The 21,603-nt window shown below is 47.5% G+C and overlaps 1 long non-coding RNA gene across 1 annotated transcript in view; it reads right to left on the bottom strand.

The window, feature by feature from the left end:
* Positions 1-17,297, bottom strand: part of LOC102383806 — a 25,482-nt gene extending 8,185 nt beyond the window's left edge. Inside the window, exon 1 of the long non-coding RNA XR_324358.3 lies at positions 17,261-17,297. This is a non-coding gene — a long non-coding RNA (uncharacterized LOC102383806). The remainder of the gene's footprint in view (positions 1-17,260) is intronic.
* Between the last annotated feature and the right edge of the window lie 4,306 nt (positions 17,298-21,603).

Below are 21,603 nucleotides of genomic sequence, written 5' to 3' on the forward strand. Positions count from 1 at the left end.
AACAGCTTCTCCCCATAGGGCCTGCCCTGCTGCCCCCTGATCATGTGGGTGGCCCTCCTCTGAACCCTCTCGATGCTGTCCACATCCCCCCTGAAGTGCGGCGCCCAGAACTGGACACAGTACTCCAACTGCGGCCTGACCAGTGCTGCATAAAGTGGGAGGATCACCTCCTTGGACCTGCTCAAGATGCATCTGTGGATGCATGACAAAGTGTGTTTGGCCTTCCTGACCACGTTCCCACACTGTCGGCCCATGTTCATTTTGGCATCAATAATGACTCCAAGATCCTTTTCTGCCTCTGTGCTGACGAGAAGGGAGTTCTTCAGCCTGTAGGTATGCTGCTGGTTCTTCCTCCCCAGGTGCAGCACCTTGCACTTGTCAGTGTTGAAACCCATCCTGTTCTCATCTGCCCACCCCTATAACCTGTCTAGGTCCAATTGCAGCCTATTCCTCCCTTCTAGCATGCCCACATCCCCACACATCTTAGTGTCATCAGCAAATTTGAATAGAGTGCTTTTTACCCCCTAGTTCCCTCAACCTCTCCTCATAAATCAGGTGCTCCAGATGCCTAAACATTTTTATTTTCCTCTGCTGTACTCTCCAATTTGTCTATATCTTTTCTGTAGTGGGGGGCCCAAAACTGGACACAGTACTCCAGATATGGTCTCCCCAGTGCTGAGTAGAGGGGAAGAATCACTTCCGTTGTTCCGCTGGCAATACTCCTACTAATGCAGATCACTATGCTATTAGCCTTCATGGCAATAAGAGTACACTGTCTGTGTCTACATAAAACACTAGTGCACAGTAGTGTTGCAGGGCACTAACCATGATAAAACACTACTGCACAGTAGCATCAAAAAAAACCCCAACATGCGGGGACTACTACTGGTTATGCAAGTACTAAATAACTGCACAGTCTACAGCTCATGTAGGCTTGGCTCTAATAGCTCACATTCAGCTTACTGTTCACTGTACCTTCAGGTCCTTCTCCACAGAGCTGTTGTTTAGCCAGTCAGTCCCCACCCTGTACTAGTGCATAGGATTGTTCTGTCTTATGCTTCATCTTAGCCAAAAAATTAGCTCAAAGCCAAAAGCTTAGAATCATAGAAAGAAGGACTGGAAGCGACCTATAAGATCATCAAGTCTGGTCCCCTGCCATGGGCAGGAGGTAATTGGGTTCAAAGAAGCTCAACAAGGAATTTGTCCAGCCTCCTCTTAAAGACCACCAGAGATGGCGACTGCACCACCTCTGCTGAAAGTGTGTTCCAGATTCTAGTTACCTGTACAGAAAAGACATTTTTCCTTGTGTCCAGCCAAAACTTTTCCTTGACTAGCTTGTGTCCATTAGTCCATGTCTTCCTAGGGGGTGCTTTTCTGAAAAGTTGTTCATCTAGGTCCTGGAACGTTCTCCCTTGCATATTTGTAGGCAGCTATCAAGTCTCCTCTTGGCCTTCTTTTGCTCAGGCTGAACAGTTCCAGATTCCAAAGTCTCTCCTCATACGGCCTGTCCTGCAGGCCCTTCAGCATGTGGGTGGCCCTTCTCTGCGCCCTTTTGAGTTTGTCGACATCCTTCGTGAAGTGTGGTGCCCAGAAGTGGACGCAGTACTCCAGCTGTGGCCTCACCAATGCCAAATAGAGGGGGAGAAGCACCTCTCTGGATCTGTTGGCGACACATCTGCTGATGCACGCCAGAGTGCTATTTGCTCTGTTGGCAACTTTGTCACACTGGTGGCTCATATTCATCTTCTGGTTGATTGTCACCCTTAGGTCCCTTTCAGATGCAGTGCCAGCCAGTGGGCCACCCCCCATTGTATAGATATGGTGAGGGTTCTTCTTGCCCAGATGAAGGACCCAGCGTGTGTCCCTGCTGACCCTCATCTGGTTTTGTTCAGCCCATAGGACCAGTCTGTCACGGTCGTCTTGAATCCTTGACCTGTACTCTGATTTGCCAGCTTGTCCCCACAGCTTGGTATCATCTGCAAACTTAATTGTTGTGCTTTTCACTCCCTTGTCCAAGTCATGAATAAAGATATTAAAAAGCACAGGCCCAAGCACCGATCCCTGGGGTAGACCACTGGAGACGACCTTCCAGGATGAGGCCACCCCATCAATCAAGATTTATTGGGATCGGCTGCTGAGCCAGTTCCCAAACCACCTCACTGTAGCCTGGTTTAGGCCAGAACTCTCCAACTTAACTGAGAGGATTTCACAGGAAACAGTATCAAAGGCCTTGCGGAAATCTAGGTAGATGACGTCCACCTCTTGTCCCATGTCCAGGTGGTCCAAGTACCTGATCATAAAAGGACACCAGGTTGTTTAGGCATGACCTCCCCTCTACATAGCCATGCTGGTTGCTTCTCAGTACCCCAACAGATATAAGCTTGTGGTTGATGGCCTCCTTGACAATTTTTTCAAAGATTTGCCCCAGGACCAAAGTCAGACTGACCAGTCTGTAGTTGACAGGGTCATCCCTCTGTCTTTTCTTAAAGATGGGTACCTTTCCCTTCTTAAAGCTGGGTACCACATTCACCTTCTTCCAGTCATTAGGGACAACTCCTGAGTTCCACAACCCCTTGAACAGCCTTGCTAAAGGCACCACTATGAGCTCAGCCAGCTCTTTCAGCACTCTCGAGTGAGGGTCATCTGGACCAGCTGACTTGAAAGCATCCAACTGATCTAAAAGTCTCTTCACCTGCCCTGGACTGATTTTATGAGGACCACTGTCATTGCCGTATTCTCTGCACCCCTAGTCTGGCAACCAGTTCTCGCCTGATTTCAGGAGTACTGATGCAAAGTAATTGTTGAGGAGCATTGCCTTTTCATGGGGGTCAGCTGTGGGCTTCCCCTCCATCTTCCATAGGGATGCCACAGTGGAGATTGATTGTTTTCTTGCTCCCTATGTACCTATAGAAGGATTTTTTGTTGTCTTTCATTTCAGTCACCTGCTTGACTTCCATGGATGCCTAGGCTTTCCTTGTCTCATGTCTGCAGATCCTGGCTGTATAAGTATACTCTTCTCTGGATCCTGAACCATTTTTCCATTGGGTATACGCTTCTTTTTTCTTTTTGAGAAGTTCCTTGATATTGCTGTTGAGCCACATGGGTCTCTTGGCCCCCTCTCTCTTTTTGATCACGTAGATTTTTGAACGATAAGAATAGTCTCAATGAGGAAGCACCATCCTTCTTCAGATCCCAAGTTATCCAGATGCTGGTTGTGAAGGGCCTTTCCAACTTGACTCCTGAGTTTACCAATGTCCGTCTGGCTAAAGTGACTTTTGTTCTGCTTGTTATTTTCCACATACTTCATTTGGCTAAACCCCACCAGAGTCAACAGGATTTCAAGCCATAGTGACCCCCACAGCTCAGCACTGCTCACTATATGTCCTACAAATGACCCAAGTGCTAATTTTCCCCCATTCATGAATGAAACCAAGTGTCCTTTGGAGTCCTAGGATGCTCCAGAAATGTATATGTAGATGAGGTGCAGGACAACCTGCTCTGACTTCACCTCATGGAGAGTAGGGCCACACTACTCATATATGATAGGCTGAGGGGGGTAACAGAAGGATTCTGGGTGAACTGCTTGGGGCCCCATTTTGTGATGTTTGCCAGTCATTTAAGGCTGGTGAAGAAACAGAAATCATTAGAAATGGGAAAGAAAGTTGCAGCTCAGCTGTGGGAGTGAAGAGGAAAGTCAGAGTGTATGCAATGTAGTTGCTTACCGTGACCTGAGAGAGTCAGTAGTGAGGAGCACTGCACTAAATGGACTTCGCTATATATTTTATTCAGCTGGCCTTCACTCATATATCTTTGTGGTGGGTTCCCATCAGCATGTTTGTTCAATGGGGGTTATGTGTTTTATACTCATGCTTGGTGTGTGTTGCATTTAATAAACTTCCTAATTGATTTCCACTGTTAAGCATGTGCTGGTTTTGTCAGCAGTTTACCGATAAATGGTCTATTTAGTGAGTTTTCTTTATATGCTATTATAAAATGAGGGCCTTTTTTCCTAATGCCAACTAGGAAAAAATCTCAACTTGTATTTGAGTAAACATAGTAGCTAATTTTTTTACTACAATAGCATGCGACTCCATGTACAGCCACAGATTGCAGCCCAACAGAACTACTGATGACCCACCAACAAAACACTTGGATCTAAGCCATCCAACAAACCAAGACATCTAGTTCTCTAGAAAACAAGCTACTTCATCTCTACAGACTTTCAAACTAAACAATCCTGTGTATGTTTAAAACTATGGAACCAAGCCACAGTGGGTGCCTCTAAAGGTCCTTAAATCTATGGAACCAATATAACACAAGGCCAAGACTCCAGATGGCAAGACACTTCACAGACATGTTGAACAGATGTGAGGTCAAGTTCTAGAGGATGTGCCATCTCCTGACCCAGGAGATAATGTACTGCCAACAGGACTGGTTCTTACTAGCCAATCAGCTGTTGTTTCAGATCCATCAAACCCTCCAGCTGCCAGAGCAACTCAGAACAAGCCAAAAGAGCTGACTGCCATCTCTGATGAGATGATTCCAACCCTCGAATCAGACCATCTGAGGCAAGTCGCCATCTGGCCCAAGTACTTAAAGGGCTGCATTATCTAAAGGAGGAGGTTGTATTTACTGAGTGCTATGTATGTATGTGTGATGTACACTTCTGCCAGTAGGTCAGGCTATTCCATGTTGTGTTTGTCTCGTGCTGCTGCCTGCTGTTATGCTTGAAATACCTTTGCTTGCACCCCATCACATGTACAATAAAGATGGAAAGAGAGTTGCCCCTGTTGTTCCTTATCTGATCTCACTGGGAAAAACAAACCCCTGCATGCAGTGCACAAAAGGTGCCTTCTCTCTTCAGTCTCCTGTGCTCCTCCTGTGCCCAGGGAAACTCCCAAAGACCCTTCCCACTGGAAGTTCCCTTCTAAAACTTCCCCAACCTTGAGCTGCAACCTTCTTTTCCCCAGTTCTGGGAGAGGTAGGTTTCCATTTTAACCCGAGTGGCTGACCTAGTAAAGGGTGTACTTATTATATGGGAGGGGGAGGAAGAGCAACATTGTGAGAGGTGTCTTGTCTATGGCTTCAGCCTAGCTTGGATGTGAATCCCCCTCTTATTTCCTACATCTTGCTCAGGATCCTGATTCTGGTCCATCAGGATAACAATCACTCACACTGCACCAAACAGACGGCCCACCAACACACTCAGAGGGTTATTAGCCTTCAGAACAGCATCACCACATGCTTCTCCACCATCAAAGCTACTGTTCTTTGACAGTATAGAACTGGAGGGCTGGAGCCAGGCTAGCTCACAGCTCTTAGGATATGGCTGCTGCCTCCAAACATTCTGCAGTTACTGATAATTGTCCCAGGTTAGTGGCATGATCCATTCCTATCACTCTGTTTTAGAGACCCAAAAGCACCATCTTTCCATGGGAAGCCAGCCAAGAAACTCCTGCAACAGTTGACAACCTTCATCAGCTGTCAATAGAATCCTTTCCTGCTCAGTATTTTTATTTTCACTGCTGTACAACCAGTAACTGGTTATCAATGAAGTTCCACAAATCCAGAAGAATCTGCATCAGGCAGCTCCACCGATCCTTTCAGGAGCTATAGTCCTGCTACCAAGATAATGGAGAGCTTGACTGTGGTTGCAAAGAAGAGCAGAGTCTGGGACGTGATGGAGGAAGCTTGGGAATTTTAAAAAAGTGGGGGGGTAATATTATGGGATGTAATACGGGGAATTGTAGGAATATGACTCCATGCTTCCACCTTGTCTTGAAAGGAGTGTCCATATCCAACAATGTCCAATGAAGCAATGCACTACTGGAGATCAGGACAGGAGACACCTGCCCACAGGGCACAGCATCACTTACCCATATGTGCTCATGCTGAGAGAACACTGGCCATAGCAGCTGTCGCTGCCGGGCACTGCAGTGGGGGGGGTCGGGACCTTAGAAGCCGTTAGGTGGGTACTTGTGATGCATGGAGTGGAATTAATTAGGCGGACGCTTATCGGTTGTAAAGCAAGATTATTTACTCACGCCGTCAAGGTGGTGAAAGACGGAGGTCAGAGATACTTGGTTAGTTACAGCTTAGAGTTCGTAGGTCGGTCTGCATAAGTGGTTGGATAGAAATGGTCGGGCAGAAAAATGGTCGGGCCGGCTGTAAGTCATCGATTTACGTCTGAGATTGGGTCAAGACGCGGGGGGGCACTGACAAGTGATCAAATTGTCAGTTTACTCTGATGCCTATGTCAGAGGTCTCCAGGTGTATATGGAGTCGCTCTCCCCCCGACTTCACGGAAGTGAAAACGGGTTTTATTTGTATAATAGCCAATTGCTTTTCGCCACGTCATAAATTTAGTTAGAATCGCCAATTATCTAGCGGTCTTCGCTAGGGTTCTCTCTCACAGGGCTACTCCCTGTTTTCTTTGACCAATTATAATGATTTATGTAAAGCACAGAAGGCTAAGTTTTATCTCTGTAGTGGCGCAGCAATAAATTTCTTTTTGACATGCGCAGCAAAAAAAAGCTGTTACTATCATCTTGTTAGTTAACCCTTAGTTAACCTAGTGCAAAATAAAACTGCTTTGAATGGTTTTACTTGCTTGTGACATGGGCACTACTTATTTTGGGTTGTGACAGCAGCAAACTGGGCAGCAGCCTAAGGAAACTGAGGTGTTGGTGAAGATGCATGAGCCCTACCAATAAGACTTGCTCATATAGATGTGGCCTGTCTTAGATACCATCTAATGGATATATTAACTTTTGGCTAATGTCTTCTGTCACCTATGGCCATCATTGACAATGCAGTTCTGCTCAAATAGTAGGAGGTTTAGAGGTGAGTATATTACATCTTAACAACCCCTTTCAGAGAGATAAAACTCAGGCCCTGGCCAAGGTGATCATTAAAGATCCACCAGCACATTTTGCAAGGGAAAAGGCATGAGCCTCCTCTCTTGGACCAGCTCCAAACTGAGTCGTGCTCTGCACTCACCTTAAATTCTCTCTGACAAGCTATATGCTGACTTTACTGTCAAGTATAGCCGTGTTAAATGCTGCTGTTAAATGACAGTCTCATTCTACCCAAGAAAATCAAAGACTATGCTTTGGATGAAAGGATTCAGAAAGAGAGAGAGAGAGAGATGGAGAGATCCAAACACAGTTTTAAACATTTCCAAATGAAAATAGTGCTCTACACGGCCTATACATTATCTAAACAGAACACAGAGCCACCAAATATTGCTCCATGTGTCTGAGTTCCCTGACAGATATTCTGGAACCAGAAGCAATCTATTTAGAATCAGAAGGGATGTAGAGCAGCCATCTAGTGTGGTGTTTCAGGCAGGCTAATTAATTCTGTTGAGAGATAGCACTAATGAGCCCTGGTGGTGTAGCAAATCATTTCATTCTGACACTGCCTGATGCAGCAGGGATATGCAGGAAGGGAGAATTAATACCCCCTGCTCCCATATCTGCCCTGTGGCACACTCCCAGAAGCTTTATCGCCCAGTAGTCAAGAACCCCTGCTGCAGTGAATGGTGGTGAGGTACCTCTTGTATGGCTTGTAAAGATTCAGGGACGATATCCCAATTCAGGACAAAAGTCACATTTCAGGGCTTCATAGAATCCTAGAGAAGTAGGACCTGAAGGGACCTCCAGAGGTCATCCAGTCCAATCCCCCACCAAAGGTGGGATCATTCCTCTCCAAACCATCCTGTACCAATCCATTGTCTAACCCATTACAGAAGCTACACAGTCAATCCTGACACAACCACAAGGTATTACACCCTAACATGCCACCAGGAACACAGGAGGACAATGGTGGCCAATATCCTGCAGCCACGAGCACTGTTAAAATACTTTGAGACATCCAAGAAAGAAGGCTACACCTCCTGCTACAGAGGAAGGCAGAAATCTCCAGTGTACCAATCTAATCATGGGGTAAAATTCCTTCCTGACCCTAAATATGGTGATTGGTCACATCCTGAGTGGAGGGGCAAGACCCTCTCACTAGGAATTGCCAAGTTAAAATCTCAAGAGGAGCACTGGCACACCCCAGTCAAAATCCCCAGACAGAAGGAGCCACCAGAATGCAGCCCTAACATTTGGAATTGCCCTAGACAATTCAGTATGGTCATCTGCCTTATGAAAGGCAAATGAGATACCCAAGGCTATCAAAGTTATTGGCACAGTTATAATATGGTCAGCAGCCTTAAGGCTCCAGATGGGGAGAGAAGGGCTGTGCCCTAGACACTGCACTAATACTGCCCATTACTGCCAGTGGGGCAGTAAGGCAACTGAAAGAGGTGTGCAGTGAGTGGAATCTACTTCACTTGTTGTGATACTGTCCTTGCTCTTGCAAGAGAAGTAATGTGTACCTTCTTCAAGGCAGAACTAAGTTCTTATCCCCAAACAGCAAGGTGGCAGAACAAGACAGCTTCTTCTATGATAGCCCGATACACAAGTATAATACCAAGGGCAGAAATGCACATACTCTGCTGTAGTTTAGATCCATTTTATATACCAGAAAACAGGCAGCTATCCCAAAGTAGCTTATGCACTAGGGGTGTGTACAGAAGTGCTCTGTGCATGTTTTACAGCACTATAATTTAGAGCACTTTTTACAGCGTTACAAAGCTCTTACATATGACAGAAGTGCAGGGCCGGGGGGGGGGGGGTCTGTGCCTCCCTGCACTTTCCAGGCTAGGCGGCAGAGGCCACTCCACAGCCTCTTGGGTCTTCTCCACCACTCAGAAATCTGACCAGTGTACAGGAGTTATTTAAAGCACTGTAGGTTGCTAAAATGCTATAAAATACAGCGCTTCAACTGTAATACCTCATTTAACAAGGGTTGACATAAAGCCCTGTACCCATTTTTAACGTGCGGTAAAGCCATGCACTTCTGTTAAACCACAGCAATAAAGTGCTTTATGCAATGTCTGTACACACCCCTAGATGACTCTTATCGCCCTTCATCACTAGCCATCATTTGGGCAAGTATTTTCCAGTTTGCCTTTAACATATGGCTACCACAGGATAAATTCAGACAAAACCTAAACAGACATACTTTATAGCAGAAGAGATTTTTCCTGATACTTTTAGGGATACTGCCCCACCAGACTGGGTAAACTCACCTCAGCTCAAAGTGTTGTGCTGTCTGTCTGCTATATTTTACCAGTGTAAATATTTTGTCTGTCCAAGCCCTAAGCTTCATGCCCCAACATTGTATTTAATAGATTCAAGCCCCAACATGATACTGAATAGATACTTAATGACCTCTCTCTCACTTTGCACCCCTGTCAATTACCAAGGTCTTATCCTGTCTCTTGCCCATTGGTTTCTAGTTTCTTTCTACTTATTGAACCTATGCATCTATCCCTCCACAATCTTGATTTTTACCAGCTGACCTGCACTCTGTGCCTTCTCCTGGCATAATCTGGGGAAACCATCTCCCTTTATAGCAAGCCCATGTTGCTTGACTGAGCCTACCACGGGTGTGTGTGTGGGGGTGGTGGGGAGGATGGGGGAGAGTGGTTCCTATGATGCACAGTACTGTTTCGGCTTCCTGGTTGGAAACCTGTCATTGGTGATCCCTCATGGTTGAGGATGATCACTCCCACAGATCAAGTAAAGGGTTTTAAATGAGTCTGTTGATGGCTAAGAAGGTCAGTCCTAGAAACCTGCAACCAGGAGAACGACGAGTGACAAATTCCCAAATGCGCCTTTCCATAGGCAAGAGTCTATAGCAGGGGTGGGCAACATACAGCCCGCGAGCTGAATCCAGCCCACCAAGGGATTTTGTCTGTCTTGCAGCAGGTCATTTGGTTTCCTGGCAGTTCCAGTAGTGGCAGTGGTGGCTCCTTTGAGCTTCTGCTGAACTCACCCCTGCTGCCCAGGCACCCCGACCCACCACCAGGGGAGGGACCCGCTCAAACAGGGTGCTTGGCCAGGTAGCTGGGATGGGGCGATTAGCCAGCAAGGAATGAGATGGACAGATGGGGATGGGGAGACCCCAGGGTCTTGAGGCAGTGACAGCACAGGGCCAGGGCTGAGGCAGGGACCTGGGGGAAGAGCCACGATTCACTGCCCACACACCCCTGTGACAGACACCAGTTCTTTTGGTAGGGGTGTGCAGGGAGCAGATCACAGGTCTTCCTCAGCCCTGGCCCTATGCTGTCACTGCCCTGAGATCCCAAACCCAGACTCAGATGCATGTCCCCACTTGGCCACAGCCACATTGCATCTGCCCAGCCATGCACCCTGCCAGCACAGCTCCCAGCCGGTCACCATGAAGACCCCAGGATCACAGAGCAGTGACAAAACAGGGCCAAAGTCGGGGCCGGGGCAGAGCCGGATTGCAGCACTACCACATCTCCAGTCCTGCACTGTGACTGCCCCATGACCCCACCCCATGATCCCAGCCTCACCCACTCATCCCACTCCCTAACACTGCTCCCCGCCCACCCACGGCCACATCCACATCCACATCCACATCCCCAACCCCATCCCACATAGGGAGTTTTAGTGAACTGTGATGTAGGGAAGAGGGGAGTGGTGCAGGGTGCTGACCCAGCCTGTGACAGCTCAGCCAAACTCCCTATGTGGCCCACAGGCCCAAATAATTTCCCATCCCTGGTCTATAGGAAATTCCACGGCTATACTCCTTTATCCATGAACAGCAACAAGGTACTGTGGAGATGGCTGAACTGAAAAGCAGCTCAGACCCTGAATGCAGCCATTACCACTAATTACACTTATTAACACGGTAACACAGAAAAAGCCAAGTCATAGATCAGGGCCTGCATGTACTATACAGTATTGGACTAAAAGAAAAATGCTGCTTCCCAAAGCCCGCAGGATGTTAACTGGTTCTGCTCTGTTGCACTCAGAGAGCTCAGTATTTGCCTAGTGCAGAAATTCACTCTGCCTACCCATTTTCTTTTTCTACCATTGTGAGTCATCAATGTGATTTATCTGCTCTATTCAGGACTGGTGAGGCCTTACCTGGAATACTGTGTCCAGTTCTGGGCACTACATTTCAAGAAAGACGTGAAGAAATTAGAAAGAGTACAGCAGAGACCAACAAAAAATTATTAGTCTAGGAAACATGATGTATGAGGAAAGTTTGGATTATTTAGTCTGGGAAGACTGAGTGGGTATTTGATAACAGTCTTCAAATACTTGAAGGGTGGTTATAAAGAGGATGGATATAGACTATTCTTTTTGGCTCCAGGGAACAGGACAAGAAATAACAATAAGGGAAATTTAGGTTGGATACTCAGAACTTTCTCACTAAGCACTAGACCAGCTTGTTTAGAGAGTTTGTGGTGGAATCTCCATCCTTGGACATTTTTAAGAGCAGGTTATGATGTAGACAGGGGTGATCCTGGAATAGTGTAGACAGGGATGATCCTGCCTTGAGTTGGGGTTTGGAATAAATGATCTCCTGAGTACCCTTCCTCTTGCTTTTCTCTGATTTTATGATTCTTTGTCTGATTCTAGAGTGTTTGCACTAAAGCCCTCTTTGGACTGGGGCATGTTTTTCATGCTGTAGCTATACTTGGTAACATTTCCATTAGAAGCATTGCTCCACCATAAGACAGATGCGTCTTAGTCCAGGACAGCAAAACACCATGCAAAACTCCCTGTTCTAGAGGATAGTGCAATACAAAAATAGCTGAATTCATAGATTTTCAGGACTTAAAAATAGATTAATGGATTTTTAGGACTTGAGAGCAGAATAGAATTGCACTTAAATGTCTAAGTCCACTTAGACACCTAATAGGTGGAATAGAATCTGGCCTTTAGTATGTCTGCCTTAGGAGAGAAGCTGACATGACCATGTCAGTGTAGTTACAACAGTACAAATTCCCCTTATCTAGAGACAAACCTGCTGGTCTCAATTCATCCCCTCTGCTTTCAGGCTTCTGTCTCCATCTCCTTCCTCTGCTAAGCATTTTCTTTTCCCCTTGATCTGTAGCACTTCACTTTCATTCCCCAAGCTCTCTCTGCCCTCTGTATCTCCATTTCCACTCCCTGCTTGTTCCTTTAGCTTTGGGAGACCCTCCCTCCCCCTTTCCCCACATCAGATCAGCGCTCTTACTCCTAATCAGCATCCTCCTTCTTGATGCTGGCGTCCACCCTCATGTTTAAGTGACACATCCCCATTTCTTTAATCATCAGATACCAGATACCAGCTATTAAAATCCATCAGATACCAAATAAATCTAGGTAATGAGACAAAGCTGTCACAGGATGGAGAATCAATGTCACACTGCTTTAGAAGCAAAGCCTATTTACAATTACATTAGCCATGGTATCATATCTGGGCCAACTCTTTCGCAGTTTGTAATGCAAAGTACTGTCCTACAGGTATGCCATACATCAAAGGCCAGTTCTGGAGCATTTGATGAAAGTAGAACCAAGTACACCATTATTTATAAAATACTGGCTACAGAAATAAGTGATAATTATAATTACAGTTACTTGGTACCGAGTATAGAAAAAATCCATCTCCAGCACCAGCTGAGTGCATGAAGTGAGGAATACAAGGACTTGCATTTTAGAAACACTCTTTTCTAAACCCCTGTGTTGTTCTTGTTCTGGTCCCACCACAGACCACCAGAGTTATAGCACTGGTTTCAATGGCATTCAAGCCAGGCCTGGTAGAAATCCTATTGCTTACATTTTCGGAGAACAGCCTATAAGAAATTTTTAAATGGTGTAAATCAGTATATCCCCCACTCACTGAAATCCATGGACTAGACCCTCTGCTGATGTAGATCACTCTAGGGCCACTGAAATCAATTACTCTATTATGTAAATTTACCCAAGCTGAGCCTGGCCTGCACGTGCCTTGCTGGGTGGCATACCTGGAAGCCTCACAGGTCTTGTGGGGACTTATACCTGAACTCCTGTTATCCCTGGTACTAGTTGATCACCCAGCAGCTTGCATTGGCTTACCACAGCAGATGCCCATCTAGAATCTCTCTAACTATTTGTTTCTGGTTCTGGTTCTGCCTCAGTCACAGAACAAACCTTTGTGTGCACAGGCTCAGCCAACTCATATATGGGTCCCTGGATTTTAAAAACGGTCCATTTTTGTACCAGTGCCCATAACAGAGGCCTCTGGACAGCACGGCAATACAAATGGTTTCCTGAGCACATTTTCCTCTAGGATCGTGCTTCCCTTTCAGAGCCCTCCTCCTCCACCGGCTCCTGTCCATTATCATCTCTTCTGTTGTGACTTGCTCTCTGGTCATGCTGCGTATACTTGCACTATGTCTGCTTGGGTCTCCCCACTCTTTCTCCTGCCCCCCAGCTGTCATAGATTCTCACCACTGTGATACAAATAAGTAGTAAAACCTGGGTGATGTATTAACCGGCTGGGCTGCATGAAGCTGACCCACCTCTTCTTGGTGCAGGGCTCTGAGCTGGCATTGAAGCACCTTGATTCAGGGGGAATCTGAAGGCCGGTTTCAGTCACAGTGCTTAGAGGACCTTGGTTCCACAGAGCAGTGGTAGTAGCTGAAGAAAGCCAGAGGCAGTAGAAATCTACTCATGCCCTTGTTCCTGGCCGCTTCTTGTAGCCCATGCAAAATTATTCCCCTCTTCCCCCCACTCAGGAATACATCTAGCAGGTGCATCTTCCAGAGTACTGCAAAAGGGCTGCACCAGACCCATTTGTATTTCAGCTGTACCATGTCATATAAACCCCCTGTCCTTTACTCAACCCACTAAAGGATCATGGGATTTCCAAGGAGCAGTGATGTCACTGTCCAGTGCATGATGAGGCCTGACACAGGAAAGACAGAGGTTGAAACACCAATGTTTAAGCCAGGCATGCTTAAGCTCAGTTCTCTCTGGGACACCCCTCATTCCTTTGCTCTGCTATGCATCCAGCATGTGAAAATACACTCAGCTCATCTTGTTTAAATCTTTGCAGGTCACTTTTAAGCTTAAGTTTTTAGAGCTGGCCATTTATTTTCAAAATTGCTGGAGAAATTACAACAGCACTTACCAGATGGTTTGCAAAACGGGCTGAGCAAAATGAAACCGTCTTATTGGCTATTTGCCATGCTATTACAGGAATCTAACAGCCTGGGTCAGGAGTCATTTGCCACTTCAAAGCGCAAAGGCGATTAATAGTATTGCAATGGGTAGCAATGGTATGTGCGCCAAACGTGGCTGGTGCTTACATGGAATAAACATTATCAAAAAGGGGAATTAGAGCCTCAGATCCCAATGCAAGCAAACTCCCATCGACTAGCAGCTGAGGCAAGTAGGACTTCTCACATTCTCATCCCATCTCTTCTCGTGACCTAAGGCAAACGTAGCTGGGCTGGATTTTCTAGTCCCTCCCTACCCCCTACAAGATTGGTAACGATCATCTTAGTGTCACAGAGGGAAACCAAGACAGAGAGGGACAAGAAGTCAGACCCCATACGGTCCCCTGGCCCAGCTATTTATTAGGAGGTGCATTTTGCTCCCATGCTCATGTTTGCCTTCTTTGCACAGAATACCCCCATGGAGTAGGAGGGCAGGGGGCTGAGGCTGGGAGACAACTCTGGCCCATTCCTGATCAGCCTGTAGAGTGGGGCTGGTGCAGGGGGGTGGGCATAGAGAGCCATATGCTTCTGTGGGCGTAGCCAAGTTTGGGGGCCAAAATATGGTCCTAGGTGCTGCATAGGTTGTCAGGACTAGGAACTGACTGCACCGCTCTAGATTCCAAGAAATAAAGCCCCCCGGTGTGGTTCTGAGGGCGCAGTGATTAGCATGGCTGAGAAGCAGAACGAATCAGATGGGGCACGGTGCTGCTGGAACATGGCTCTATGGCTTCCCACTCCAGCTACCTCCTGAACGGGAAACAATATACTGCGTTACTCCCAGTAACTGCTGATACTGTATACTGCTTACATTTTAAAATCAAATATTTCTTCTACAAAATGGCCTTGTATGTTCCACAGAGGTTGCATCCTCATAAACATTTCTTTATTGGATTATTTGGGGTTTTTTTCTTAATATCATAGTGAGAAAATCTGGGTGCATCTTAAATTCAACGGCATCTTATATATGTGATGGGACGCAGTAGTGTAATGGGAGGCTATAATGGAATCGGAGAGGAAAAGGGAATCTGTACCTTTAACAAAGCAAGTGCTGGCTTGGCCATGTCTGTTCCTGGTCACTTAACCCCTGCCACAGGCTGAGGGGGTCAGTTGCCTCTGGGCAGTCTTGAAGAAGGGGCCTGACCTTGGGAGAGGAGCCTGGACTGGAGCTGGGAAGCCCCAAGCCTGGGCCTAATGCTTGAGCCTTTGAGAAGAACTGAGAGGGATGCTGACAGGTGCAGGGGGCAGCAAGGGTCCATGTTGTACAGTATGGGTCCTGAGGAGGACTGATGGCAGCTGGTTCTGGGGAGGGTGGGATACTTTATTTGAGATGGTGGGTTGATTTTTGTGCTCCAGAGTTTGACTTGGACAGAGCTTTTGAGTAGAAGTAAGGCCCTGACTGGCTAGACCAATTGGGGGCCAATCTTTTTGGCAGATGTGCCACAAATTAGCCCTGCAACCTCTCTGCACTCCGATTCCTTTTTCTTACCCAAACTGCTGCTCTGCTGTCTGCTCGCTGCCCTATTTGTCACAGTGCTGCCTGTCCCTTCCCCAACATGTTGCATGGCACACACTGAGGCTGCCTGTGCCTCTTGTGGCACCTGTGCCCCAAGCTGGCCACCCCTGTCAGGCATGAGATGGCTGTGAGGGGAGTAGGGGGGCTGCAGTGGGAGACTCGGTTCTAACTGGAGGGTGCATTTGGAAAAGGCTGAGACTGGACTACTGGGGTTATGGGCAGCAGCAGGTTATGTACCTGAGAGCAGGCTGTGGGTATAGTGAGCATGGACTGGTGTAGGCATGTGAAAGGTTAAATGATTAATCATTCAACTGATAAGTGCAGCAATAACCAGTTAGCTTACCGGTAATCCTTTAGCTCCAGGCAGGCACAGTCTGGCAGGGAAGGGATGCTGCCCAGTGCCCCAGCAGAAATCAGAAGACAGCAGGGCAGGTGGGAGGGAGGGAAGGGAAGAGGAGTGAGGAGGAGAGGAGGAAGAGCGAGGGGGGCTAGTACCCATAACCTAAGAGGAAAACAGCCAGCAGCCTAATGACCAGGGATCTGTTTTTTTCTGTTAAAGTATCCAATATTCTCTTTTTTTAAAAATCAAAATTTTCTGATTAAAAAACTCCAAATTCACGTTTTTCCACAATTAAAATGAAACACCATTATACAGATAGATATCAATCTAACACAATGATTTATTGATATATTTACAGTTTTCAAGCAAGTCGGAGGCCCACCAGTACCCCAGTACCTCAATCATTATAATAAAATCAATTGTAACTATATATATATTTTTGGCACTTGATTTTGGATTTTTTTATCATGGAAAATCAGAGCTCCCCCTGCCCCCTTCACTTACCAGGATGTGGGTCCAGCTACAGCTGTCCCCCCAGCTGCTTTGTGGTGCTGAGCATCCCTGTTATTCTGGTGTCCTGCCCATGACATTGCCCTTCACTCCTGACCCACAGTCCCCTGCCCGCAGGCCCCAGCCTCCCAAGTACGTGGGGCAGGGGGTGTGTGGGCATAAGTGATGCCATAGGCAACATATTGGGAGGGTATGGGGAGTCAAATGCCACCCCAGATCTCTGCACCCACAACAAGACATGGAGATGCAGCCTGGCTGGACTGGCACTGGGCAAGAGCCACCTCCAGTGGCCTAGTGGGTGGGACCCGGTGCAGACAGGACTGCTGCGCCGCTATGGCTGCCAAGATAAGGCACCCCCTGCCTGCCCAGCAGCAGCAAGGGGGCATAGCTCTGCACCGCTGCAGTCACTGCCAGGAGCCCCACACCAACCACACTACAATGGTCACCAAGGTAAGGTGCAGCAGCAGCATGGAGTTGTGCCTCCCTGTTGCTGCTGGGTAGGCACAGGGCACCTCACCTTGGCGGCCATGGTGGCACAGCACTCCCAACAGCAGCGGCAGCACCAAGCCTCCCTGCCCTGCTTCACCTTCCTACACCAGGTCCCACTCACTGGGCCACGGGGGCAGCTCCTGCCTGGTGCCTCTCCAGCCAGGCTGCAGCTCTGTGCCCTCCTGAGGGTGCAGAAAACTGGGAGGGGTCATGTGCCCCCGTACCCCCCGACACATTGCTTATTCCTCCCCTTGGCTCCACCACACATCACCTATGCCCCTTCCCATAAACTTACCTGCAGGGAGTTGCAGGAGCTGCACTCCACCATGCTGCCTGGCTGCATTACTAACCATGTGCATGTGTGCACAGGCACACAGCCCTTGCCTCTGATTGCCCTCCTCCCACTCCCCACATCCTCAGGCAGCCCCTTGCAGGTTGGAACTCTGCCAGCCTGCAAGGTCCACATTTTTGTGCAGGAAATGGAAAACCCAGATCCCTGCTAAGGACTCATCAATTAAGCAATTAGCTGCTCGGTCATAGATGCTCCCTCCCTTCCAGCACAGGGCTTGACCTGGGCTGTGTTGTCTGCCTAGGCTTGCCTCATCTCCGCGCCTCTCAAAGGCTTCCCAGCAGCAGCTGTGTCAGAGCCACTGTGCTATCAGCTAATCAGTTAACTGATGTAGTTAGAGGAGGCTAAACGAATATGTTTTAAAACTATATTTACATCCCTAAGCTATTGGTAGAGTGGGCTGGGAGCCTGTAGAGTGGCCTAATGAGCCAAAGGTGGAGTATTGCTGGCAGGAGCCCTGAGAAAATTGTGAAGCTGAACTGTTGCTGTAGTAACAGAAACCAAATAGTTTAGCTTTATACCCTGAGAGCAGACAGTGTGCATACTGAATCAATGGCCCAAAGAAAGGACTCTCGTAGGAGAGCAGGCCCTATGACATGAGAAAGCAAGGGACCGGAGTAGATGCCTCCCACCCTAAACTGAGGGCTTTTACCAGTTAATAACATCAAAGACATGGCAGAAAAGATGCTAGGCAATTGGATCATCAGTGAAGCAGGCAAACAGAGTCTGTGACAGGCAGTGGTGACCCTAGGGAGAAAAGCTGAACCCAAGGGTCCCACTGCTATCACAGCAGCCCCCCAGGACCAAGCAGCACTGTGGTACGGCCACCCAGCAGGATGCTGTCTAGCCCCAAGCCACCAAGCAGCAGGATTGGAACCCAGGTTTCCCACATGCCAGGCCTGTGCCAGCCAAGGCAGCCTCTTAGCAAAGTCACACAGTTTCTGCATGCCCCATCTATGGAAAGTGTTAGTGCTTAGCTCTTTGAGAACTACTGTGAGGAGAGTGGGTGAGAATGTCTATGTTCAAGGGAGGTGACAGCCCTGTTAACAAATGTGCTTTACACAGCTTGAGCTCCAGCTTTTTGTCTTTTATCAGGACCAACAGCAGGCCTGGACTTCTGTGCAGTGACTGAATGCTGCAAATACATTTATTATTAAATGAACAAGGGTTGCATGCTTAACTTTATAATTGTTATACCTTGAGTTTGGTGTGAACTTAGAAATAACTACAGTTATTTTAATTATTTTCCCCACGACCACCTCCTTACTGTTCAAACTTTACAAACAGGCTTATACCCACTCAGCAAAATGCCCCACTGCCCAAACTATTTCATCCCAACACTAATAGGTAATGTTTTTTTTTTCCCAAAAAGGCCTTAAAAAAAATTAATTTTTAAAAAAAAAAAGTTAAAAAAAAAAAAAAAAAAAACACAAATCACTAAAAATCAAACATCTATTATAACATATTTTAATTTTATTTCAAAAAATAATTTTGTCCTGATTTATGGGGTTTTTTTAGTGTATATAAAGGTGATTGCATAATAGCTCAAAGAAAAATCTTAATCTTGTATATTGTGCAGGGTGGGGGAGGTAGCATGGGGGGGTGTTTGGAGCATGGGTTTGCTCATGTGTTGGGGGCTGCCTGTACACTAGGTTCCAGGAGCCAGCCAGGGGTGGGAGGAAGGAGGGGAGGCCAGAGGCACTTGCAGCAGAGTTCGCACAGGCGGTACAGGTGCAGACACCCCCTGCCCTGGCCAATCTGGCCAGCAACTCCCTCCACCTCCAGTAGCTCCCTCTTCCTGCCCCTGCTGTGGCACTCCAGGCAGGGGGTAGGGTGGGGAGCTGCAGCAGTACAGCTCCTGCCCCAACATGTAGGGCTCCAGCTCCCAGCCACCTTCCACCCACTGTGCCAACCCAGCGCGATGAGCAGCCACTTACGGGTGGCTAAGCAGGTGGAAGGTAGCTAGGAGTCAAGACTGAAGCCGGAGCCTCGTACACTGGGGCAGAAGCCGCCCAGCTGCAAGCACCTCCCCACCCCACCCCTAAGCAGCACAGCAGGGCCAGGAAGAGGAGGAAGCGGAGCTGCTGAAGATGGGGGGATCCAAGCAGCACCTGGGCAGCAGCAGCCACACCAGGAGCAGCCCCGCCAGAAAGCTGTGCACGCTGGCGGAGGCAGGAAGGACCACAGCGCAGGCTGCCTCTGGCAGGAGCAGGCAGGGCTCGGCCCCGTACAGGGCACCGCAGGCCAGATCCAATCAATTAACAGGAACCTGCCTGTGGACTGGATCCAATCACTTGGAGGGCTGGATCTGGCCCATGAGCTGTATTTTGCCCACCCCTCCCCTGAAGGCAGATATGGCAAGGTGAGCCCACACAACATGTACTTTATGGCCATGGTACTGCATGCTGTACATCCCTTGGGAATTCAGGTGTGCTACAGAACAGCATACAAAGACTGAAGTGAAACAGCCCAGGGAAAAGCTACCCCCACCATCCTCATTACTATTCCAATTACCCATAGCCTTCTATTAAGTAATCTTTGCTCTTAGAAGTGTTTTCAAGGGAGGCTATTGATTTGCTGTCCAGGATCTAAAGCCATCAACCCAAGGACCACATAGCAGAGGAAAAGGCTGTAAGGAGCTTATTCCTTCAGCCAGGTGGATTGATTTAATGGAACTAAGTACTGAGAGAGGCAGCTCTTCCTCCATAGTTACATTTCAGGTCCATACTTTGACTCAATTTCTTTGGCAATCAAACAGAATCCTTGAAAACCTATGAACCAGCCACGGGTGAACCTCCGGAGTCAGGAATCAGGGGGCCTCTTGCTTCAATCTGATGCCTTGCTAGTGCTCACTACATGACAGGCATAGTGATGATGGTTTTTCCAGCACACTTCCATTCCCATACACTTTCCCTCATGTGCTGGCTGGCCAGACCTTCAGAAGACATATTTGAATTTCTGCAGCCTGCCAAGTATAATGACAAATGTGTGCTCTGAATGCTGTAATGATGAGGCCAGTGCTTTTGCTGGCCATAGCCCCTCAGAGAGACACCCTCCACTCACCAAGCTGGTTTCTGAAGGTGCCACAGAATAAATACCTTGGAGTGGGGGTAGGATGTATATAAAGGTCATGCTGGGTCATGACTGTACACACAGAAACAGGAAGAGTCTGGGCAAATTCATTCCTGTGTCCATTACAGGGCTGCTTCTTTTTGTCTGCCTAACCCTTGCCATGAGGAAAACCTTTCTACCATGGTCCTGGTCATGAGGCAGCCTCCTCTGCCTTGCTCTTCCTTGTCTATACAGGCACATATCTGTCCTCTCATAAATACTGCTCAGTCTTGACCAGCCACATGTCTGGTACATTTGTCCAGTGAATCAAGCTAAATGGCCACTCCTTTCAGACCCACTGCCCTGCACATTACCTTCTTGGTAAAGGAGATGCTGTGAGCCAGATTCCAGTGCTCTTCTTCATAGTGAGGAGCTCCTCACTCCATGACTAACGGCTGCACTTGGAACCTGATTCTGCAAAAATGAAAGCAGTAGAACAATTCCTGTGCTGTTCCACATGAGCACAGATGGCAGAATCAGGCCTCTGCAGTGCAAAGTCCTATTCAAGGGTGAAATACTGGCCATCCTCAAGTCAGTGAGAGCTTTGCTCATGGGAGGACCAGGATTCCACCCAGTATCGAGGCATCAGAACTGGGACCCTTTATAGAAAACAACAACATACACCCTCTGTGCTGCCAGCGAGAGTATTTAACTTCCCATGTGAGCATCAGCAGACATTCCCTTGTCAACAGCATTTTATTTCTCAGCTGCAGCCTTAGAACCATTTAGCTGCTAATGGATACAATTTTTACTTTCCAAAGCCTGTTCCATTCCATCAGACACTGCAGGCCTGAACACTCTTTACAAACTAATTCAATTTCATTGCTAGCTCACACAGAAACAGCACCCAGCCACACTTAAACTCCAGTTGTCCTGATTTTTCCACCATCTCAAAAGCTTGGGTTCCCCAGCTAAGTTTAATTAAAGCAGCATAATAGCCTGGAATTACTACAAACTATTAGGTGACCTGGTAGGCTTCATGGATAAATATACCACCCTGCCCCTCTTCTCACTGTGTTTGGATTAGTTTAGCAATCAGAATGAGCAACAGGATATACAAATGGGGAAAGCAGGGGAGGATGCAGGTTATCAGCGGGGATCCTGTTTTTTTCTGATAAAAAATCAAAAATTCTCTGATAAAAATTAAAAGCCCCCCCACAGCCCCACCCCCCAGCCCT

Source organism: Alligator sinensis, unplaced genomic scaffold, assembly GCF_000455745.1.
Source record: "Alligator sinensis unplaced genomic scaffold, ASM45574v1 scaffold239_2, whole genome shotgun sequence".
Lineage (NCBI taxonomy): Eukaryota > Metazoa > Chordata > Crocodylia > Alligatoridae > Alligator > Alligator sinensis.